General features: G+C 36.5%; 1 pseudogene; it reads left to right on the plus strand.

Moving 5' to 3' along the window:
* The first annotated feature begins 219 nt into the window (after nt 1–219).
* Nucleotides 220–4,500, plus strand: LOC101016071 (annotated as a pseudogene).
* The last annotated feature ends 4,814 nt before the right edge of the window (nt 4,501–9,314 follow it).

A 9,314-nucleotide genomic window follows, 5' to 3' on the forward strand; every position in this document is an offset into this window, starting at 1 on the left:
TTCAAAGGATCATTAATGGCTACTATAAGCAACTATGTGCCCATAAATTGGAAAATCTAGAAAAGTGGACAACTTCTTAGACCCATACACACTACCAAGACTGAATCAGGAAGAAATCCAAAACCCGAACAGACCAATAACAAGTAATGAAATTGAAGCCATGCTAAAAAGTCTCCCAGTAATAAATAAATAAATAAATAAATAAATAAATAAATAAATAAAAGTTTAAAAAAAAAATCTGGGACCCAATGGCTTCAATGCTGAATTCTATCAAACATGTAAAGAATAAATAGCAATTTTACTTGAACTATTCTGACAAATAGAGGAGGAGAGAATATTTCCAAACTCATCTATGAATCTAGTATTGCCCTTATAACAAAACCAGACAAAGTCATATGAATAAAAGAAAACTACAGGCTAATATCACTGACAAATAATGAAGCAAAAATCTTAAAGAAAATATTGGGAAACCAAATTCAAAAATACATTACAAAGATCATTCATCATGACCAAGTGGGATTTATCTATGTGATGCAAGGATGGTTCAATATGCACAAATCAATTAATGTGATACATCATTTTAACAGAATGAAGGACAAAAATCGTAGGATTGATTGGCAGTGTCCCACCTGTCTGCTCCTCACACCATGCCAGGTTGAGACACTACCCATTTCTCCCCGTGCGGCCATGGTTCAGCTGTTTTTCCCAGTGACCAGTGACTCTGCCAGCTAAAACTCAGACTACAGTCTGTGTCACTACAACCTGCTCCAAAGCACCCTGCTCATTTGCTAAAACTCGGACTACAGTCTGTGTCACTACAATCTGCTGCAAAGCGCCCTGCTCATTTATAATAGCTTTGCCCAGTTTCTAGTTTAGGAGAAAATGTATGATAAGGAAATGCTCAATGTGACCCGAGAGGATTGGTCTTTCTGTTTCAAGGGTTTGGCACTGTATTTAGAAGATGAGAATTTCATTAAATTTGCAGATAATGGCACTCTTCTCAGTGAAAGCCATGGCACCAATATGCTGACTCCAGAGGTGCTGGCAAAGGCATATGACAAGAAGGAATGGAAGCAGTTCTTGTTGGACACTGGAATGGCTTGCCACTCAGGAGAGTACTGTTTTATGATAACTACTTTGACCTTCCAGTAACTTTTTAATGTGCCAGAGTGGTGGACTATTTAACAAAACCAAACAATGATCAAAAACCCTTTTATTTTTGGAAGAATATATTTGCTGGTATTCAACACAATTACAAAATGTCAGCTTTTAAGGAAAACTGTAGTATATATTTTCCAGAAATAAAAAGAGATCCAGGCAGATATTTGCACGGTTGTCATGAATCTGTTTAAAAAAATGGCTTCAACAGCTAAAGAATGCTGGGAAAACGACTATGTTAATTACCAGTTCTCGCAGTGATTATGATAGATTTCTCTGTGAAGATGTCATTGAGAATGATTTTGAAGCCCTTTTTGACATTGTGATTACAAATGTGTTGAAGCTTGTTTTCTTCTTTCATTTACTATGTCAGAGGCCTTTCCAGAGATTCGAGAATAATGAAGAGCAGCAGGCACTGCCATCTCTGTACACCTGGCTGCTACCCCCAAGGGAATGCTATCCACCTCTATAAAGTTCTGAAGAAAATGACTGGCAAACCTGAGCCCAAGGTTGTTTATTTTGGTGACAGCATGCATTCAGATGTTTTCCTGGCTCATCACTAATGGGAGACAGTCCTCATCCTGGAGGAACTGAGAGGGGATGAAGGCATGAGAGGCCTGAGGAGTGAGGGCCTCTAGGAAAGAAAGGAAAATATAAGGGACCAAAGGAAAAGCCTTTAGATAGTTCATCTAAAATATTGGGCTCTTTATTGATACTGAAAAATACAGAATACTCCTTGGTTTATACATGGTCATGTAAAAGAATCAGTACTTACAGCACTATTGCAATTCCACGTATTGAAACAATCGCAGAATTGCCTCTGAACTACTAATTTATAAGATTCTCTTTAAGCAATTTGAAAGCACCGGGCTACTATTCAAATCTTCCATTGGTCTTATCAAATGATGAGACACTGATTATCAACTAAGCTATCTATGGAGAAAAGAAGAACAATATATGCAGTAAAAAAAAAAAAAAAAAGTTTTCAAAAAATACTGTAAAAGGCTTTATAAGAACAAGTTTTTAATGAAAAGTCACCAATAAGTTGATATTTGTCCACAGGTCTCTTTTCTATATAAATCATCTTGATGTTTAGCAACTCTTATTATGTTAAAATCTCTGTATCTTAGAACTTAAGCAACCTTATGGTGTTTCCTATACCATGAGTTTTGAGATTAGAATTCACCTGATTAGAGAGAAAGAGAGAGAGAGAGAGCGAGAAAGAAAGAAAGAAAGAAAGAAAGAAAGAAAGAAAGAAAGAAAGAAATACACATTTACACATATGCCTAATCCAATCATTCTCAAAGTGTGGTCCACAGACCAATAGCAGAGCGTTACCTGAGAACTTGATAATACAACTTTGCGGGCCTCACCCTCCCAAACCTACTGAATCAGAAGCTCTGAGAGTGAGGTCTACCAATCTATGGTTTAACAAACTCTTCAGGTGATTCTGATTCACACTACAGTTGTAGAACCACTGATTAGACCACATCCTACAGAGACTGGTTTAATTGATTTGGGTAAATATAACTGAGCATTGATATCTCTTATATGCCCCAGGAAAGTGCATCCAGAATTGACTCGTCTATACCAATTCCTTCAAGTAATAACCAAGAACTCTGAATCCAGTGAGATTAAGTAATTTTTCCAAGAAATTAGGTTTTATGCTATTCCTGTGTTTTCCAAAACAAGAAAATAAAGAGACGTGATTTCTTCTGAGATCATTCAGCCAGCATAGAACAGTGATAGTCTAGAAGTCAACTATCTCAACCTCCATTGTTACTCATTAGGCTTTTTCCCCTCTAATAATGTTAAAGGCTATTTAATGTATTTTCATCAACTTTAAGCCATACATATTCAATGGAGACAAAAATTGGTTATGAAAGAAAAACATATTAGAGACCCAATCTTGGGCCTCCAAAATCATGAAGGAAAAACTAAGGTGGGAACTGCTTAGGGCAATCCTGCCTCCTATTCTATTCAAAGTTATCCCTCTGAACACTCAGATAGATGCATATTTGATTGCCTCCTTTAGGAAGACTTACCAGAAACTAAAAAAACTTCAACCATCTGTCTCTCACCTACCTATGACCTGGAAGCCCCAGTGGCGAGGGTGGGGGCAGGGGCTTGCTTTGGGTTGTCTCCGCCTTTGTACATGGAATCAATGTACTTCTTACACATGCTGATTGATGTTTCATGTCTCTCTAAAATGTATAAAACCAAGCTGTGCCCCAGCCACCTCGGGCACATGTCATCAGGGCTTCCTGAGGCTATGTCATGGACATGTCCTAAACCTTGGCAAAATAAACTTTCTAAATTAACTTAGACCTACCTCAGATTTTCTGGGTTCACAGAGTGAAAAAAACCTTAGACAATACAATGGCATTTGACCTTCCAAAACATCCTAGCCAACAAAATCTTATTCCTTAGTATTAATTTCTATTAGGAATAAATTTATAGTTAAAGCTATTTAATTAATTTAATTTGAATTTAACTTTTCTCGTTGGAAACAAAGGTGATTTTTTTTTAAAAAAGGTGGAACTAAAACTGCTATAAAGGGTTTTACGGGTATACTACAAGTTTACAATATAGGTTTCTGGTTACTCTTTATGCTGTGATTTCACTCTATCTATCATGGGCAGTATCAGAAAGCACACTGATAACCATCATTATTTTACTTGAATTATAGTATATAATGTAACGTATTAATGCCTGCAATGGAAAGAAAAGAATTTCGTCAAAATTTGTAAATGTTCAGATAAATCACAGTTATACTGTGAGATGAATATCTCAGAGTCAGTGAAAAATTAGTAAAATCTTTCCCTCAAAGTCAGTAGATTTGTGTGATAGCTACTAATAAGCATATGGTGATGTACTTGGAACTTATTTCTAGAATGTCATTGCAATATTATAGTGATTGTACACAATTAACTCAGGATTAAATGAAAGATGCTATCTCAAGTATACTTTAAATAATTGATTTATTTTAAAAATAAGGCTCTTTTTCCTTGAAAAATCCCATAAGATTATTTCAGTTGATTCTGAAAAAGCATTTGGTGAAATTCAACATTACTTAATGATTTAAAAAATGACAAAACATCAATTTAGAAGAAACATACCATGACATAATAAAAGCCATATATGAAAGACCCACAGATAGTATCATACTGAATGGGGAGAAACTGAAAATGTTTCCTCTAAGATCTGGAAAATGAAAAGAAAGCCTAATTTCACAACTGTTATTCCACATAATACTTGATATGGTTTGGCTGTGTCCCCACCCAAATCTCATCTTGAATGGTAGTTTCTATAATCCCCACATGTCCTGGTAGGGACCCAGTGAGAGGTAAGTGAATCATGGGGGTGAATCTTTCCTGTGCTGTTTTCATGATAGTGAATAAGTGTCAGGAGATCTGATGGTTTTATAAAGGGCAATTCCCCTGCACGTGCTCTCTTGCCTGCCACCATGCAAGACATGCTTTTGCGCCTCCTTCACCTTCCACTATGATTGTGAGACCACCCCAGCCATGTGAAACTGTAAGTCCATTAAACACTTTTTTCTCTATAAATTACTCAGTCTCACTTATGTCTTTATTAGCAGCATTTGAACAGACTAATACAGCAAATTGGTACCAGTAGAGTGGGGTGTAAAGCTATTGTAAAAATACCCAAAAATGTGGAAGTGACTTTAGAACTGGGTAGCAGGCAGAGGTTGGAACAGTTTGGAGGGCTCTGAAGAAGACAGGAAAATTTGAAAAATTTTGGAACTTCCTAGAAACCTGTTGAATCGTGTTGACCAAAATGATGATAGTGATATGGACAATAAGTCCAGGTTGAGGTGGTCTCAAGTGAAGGTGAGAAAGTTGCTGGGAAATGCAGCAGAGGTGATTCTTGTTAAGCTTTAGGAAAAAAAAAAAAAAAATCTGGTGGCATTTTGCCCCTGCCCTAGAGATCTGTGGAACTTTATACTTGAGAAAGATGGTTTGGAATTAGAACTTATGTTTAAAAGGGAAGCGAAGAATAGAGGTTTGGAAATTTTTCATCCTGACAATGTGATAGAAAAGAAAAACCCATTTTCTGAGGAGAAATTCAAGCAAGCTGCAGAAATTTGCAGAAGTAAGGAGGAGCCAAATGTAAATTAACAAAACAATGAAGAAAATGTCTCCAGGGCATGTTAGAGATCTTCACAGCATTCCCTCCCATCACAAACTCAGAGACCTAGGAGAAATTATCTTTTTTTTCTGGACCGGACCCATGGCTTTTCTGCTTTGTGCAGTCTTGGTACTTAGTCCCCCGAATCTCAGCTGTGGCTAAAAGGGGCCAACATACAGCTCAGGCTGTTGCTTCAGAGGGCAGAAGCCCCAATTCTTGGTGACTTACATATGGTGTTGGGCCTGCAGGTGCACATAAATCAAAAATTGAGGTTTGGAAACCTCTGCCTAGACTTCAGAAGATGCATGAAAATGCCTGAATATTCAGGCAGAGGTGTGCTGCAGGGGCAGCACCCTCATGGAGAACTTCTGGTAGGCCAGTGCAGAAGGGAAATATGGGGTGGGAGCCCACACACAGAGTCCCCACTGGGGCACTGCCTAGCGAAGCTGTGAGAACAGGGCCACCACCCTCCAGACCCCAGAATCGTAGATCCACCTATAGTCACAGACACTCAGTGCCAGTCAGAGATACTCAAAGCAGCCAGAAGGGGGGCTGTACCCAGCAAAGTCACAGGGGTGAAGCTGCTCAAGGCTGTGGGGGCCCACTTCTTGTATCAGTGTGACCTACATGTGAGACATAGAGTCAAAGGAGATCATTTTGGGGCTTTAAGATTTGTCTTCTCTGCTAGATTTTGGTCTTACATGGGGCTTTTAGCTCCTTTTGTTTCGTCCAATTTCTCCCATTTGGAATGGGTATATTTACCCAATGCCTGTACCCCCATCATGTCCAGGAAGTAACTAACTTGCCTTTGAATTTACAGGCTCATAGTCAGAAGGGACTTGCCTTGTCTCAGATGAGACTTTGAATTTGGACTTTTGGGTTAATGTTAGAATGAATTAAGACTTTGGAAGACTTGTTGAGAAGGCATGATTGTGTTTTGAAATGTGATGACCTGAGATTTGGGATGGGCCAAAGGCAGATTTATATGGTTTGGCTGTGTCCCCACCCAAATCTCATCATGAATTGTAGTTTCCATAATCCCCATGTGTCGTGGGAAGGGTCTGGTGGGAAGAAATTGAGTCATGAAGGTTGGTTTTTCCCGTGGTGTTATTGTGATAGTAAATAAGTCTCATAAGTTCTGATGGTTTTATAAAAGGTAGTTCCCCTGCACCATTCTCTTGCCTGCCACCATGTAAGATGTGTTTTCTCCTCCTTTGCCTTTGGCTATGATTATGACGCTTCCCCAGCCACGTGAAACTGTGAGTTTATTAAATCTCTTTCTTTTTATAAATTACTCAGTCTCAGGTATGTCTTTATTTACAGTGTGTGAACACACTAATACAGTGATAGAAATCCTACCTACATCAACCAGGCAAGAGAAAGATATAAAGGACATTCAAATCGGAAAGAAAGAAGTGAAATTATTCTTGTTTGCTAATGAACTGATCTTATGTTTAAAGAAACCTAAAGAAGCTTCCAAAACACTATTAAAACTGATAAAATCGATAAAGTTGCAGGATACAAAATCAGTGTACAAAAATTAATAACATTTCTATATACCAACAATGAGCAATCTTCAAATGAAATCAAAAGTAAATTTGTTTACAATAGCCACAAATAAAATTTACTATCTAGGAACTAACTTAACCAAAGAAAGGAAAGATCTCTAAAATGGAAACTATAAAATATTGATTAAAAAATTGAAGAGGACAACAAAAAATGAAATAATATTTCATGTACATGGATTGGAAGGATGAGTATTTTTCAAACTGTCCATACTACCCAAAGAAATCTACAGATTCAGCACAAACCTTCTCAAAATACTAAGGACATTCTTCCAGAGATAGAAAAAACTACTCTAAAATTTATATGAAACCACAAAAAATGCAGAATAGCTAAAGCTAGCCTAAGGGAGTGGGGAGGAGCATGAGGAAACTGAAGTAATCACATTACCTGAATTCAAGTTATAATACAGCAGTAATGTGATGAATTCAGGGATTTTTTGTTTGTTTTGTTTTGTTTTGTTTTGGCTAGCTTTAGCTATTCTGAGTCTTTTGTGGTTTCATATAAATTTTAGTACTGGCATAAAAGCAGGCACCTAGACCAATGAAACAGAATAGAGAACCCAGAAACAAATCCACATGTCTGTAATGAACTCATTTTCAACAAAAGTGCCAAGAACATCCCTTGGGGAAAACACAATTACTTCAATAAATGGTGGTGGGAAAACTGGATAGTCATATGCAGAAGAATAAAACTAAACCATTATTTCTCACCATATACAAAAATCAAATCAAAATTGATTGAAGACGAAAGTATAAAACTTCAAACTATGAAATTACCAAAAAAATCTTTGGGGAACCTCTCCAGGACATTGGTGTGAGCAAAATTTTATTGAGTAATACCCCACAAGCACAGGCAACCAAAGCAAAAATGAACAAATGGGATCATATCAAGTTAAAAACTTCTGCACAGCAAAGGAGACAGTCAACAACATGAAGATACAACCCACAGAAGGAGAGAAAATATTTGCTAGCTATCCATCTGACAAGGGATTCATAACCAGAATATGTAAGGAGCTCAAATAACTCTATAGGAAAAAAATCCAATAATCTGATTTTTAAAATGGGCAAAAGCGTTAAATAGACATTTCTCAAAAGAAGCCATACAAATGTCAAACAGACATATGAAAAGGTGCTCAACATCATTGATTATCAGAGAAATGCAAATTAAAAACTACAATGAGATATTATCTCACCCCAGTTAAAATAGTTTATATCCAAAAGTCAAGTAATAACAAATGCTACTGAGAATGTGGAGAAAAGGGAACTCTTATACACTGTTGGTAAGAATGTAAATTCTTTAAATATTATTAATTCCCACCTTGTTTAAATCAGCCTTCACTAAAATTGAAAATTAAAACCAGAGTCACAGAGATTTAATAAAAGAAAACATCATTGTATGTGAAGATTATGAGAATAGAATAAACTGAACTAATCATTAGACTAGAAAATATTTATCAGTTTGATACATCAAAGAAAGGAATAATATAAGCATAAGTCAGTGAAGGAATATAAGTCTTCTCCTATATGTATACTTTTTCTTTATTTAATAAACTTGGTTACTTTGTTTAACAAAGAATGTGTCTGCATTCTACTCTAACTCGCTTATTGCGAGAACTGATATTTCATTGTAATAGTGAATTTGAGGATATAATTACTTGTTTGTTGTCCATTTGTATTTCCCCACCCCCACCTTTTTTATTGATATAAGATGCTTCATAATCACTTACCACCAATTTTGAATATTTCAAAAAACATGTTACCAGAATCTGGCATAGCCCTACTTTTCATTACTTCTTGAAGGCATTGCCAAGGATTCTTTCTTTTCTGCTAGGTTCATGGGTGTTGTTTGTAAGGCATAAAGGCTCTTACAGATATGACATTCCACATCATAAATCAAAAATCACAGGAAATTACAAATAAGTAACTCAAACTCTCTCTAAAATACTACCACCTTGAAATATCCATTGTTAATTTTTGGATACAAGAAGTCTTTGTGAAGATATTTTAAATTTTTCTTTTTATATATTTACGGGGCACAAGTGCAATTTTGTTACATGAAGATATTGTATGGTGGTGAAGTCTAGACTTTTAGTGTAACTATCACTGTATAGTGTACATTGTGCCCACTAGTTAATTTCTCATTCCTGACTACTCTCCCACCCTCCCATCTTTCCAAGTTTCCAATGTCTATTATTTCACTCTCTATTATCCTTGTGTACACATTATTTAGATCCTGCTTATAAGTGAGAACGTGCAATATTTGACATCCTGTTTCTGAGTTATTTCACTTAAAATAATGGCTTCTAGTTCCATTCATGTTACTCAAAAATACATAATCTTATTATTTTTTAGAGCTGAGTAGTACTCCATGGTACTACTCAGGTAAACACACACACACAGAGGCACACACACACGCACACATACACAGCCCACATTTTG

Source organism: Papio anubis, chromosome X (genome assembly GCF_008728515.1).
Source record: "Papio anubis isolate 15944 chromosome X, Panubis1.0, whole genome shotgun sequence".
NCBI lineage: Eukaryota > Metazoa > Chordata > Mammalia > Primates > Cercopithecidae > Papio > Papio anubis.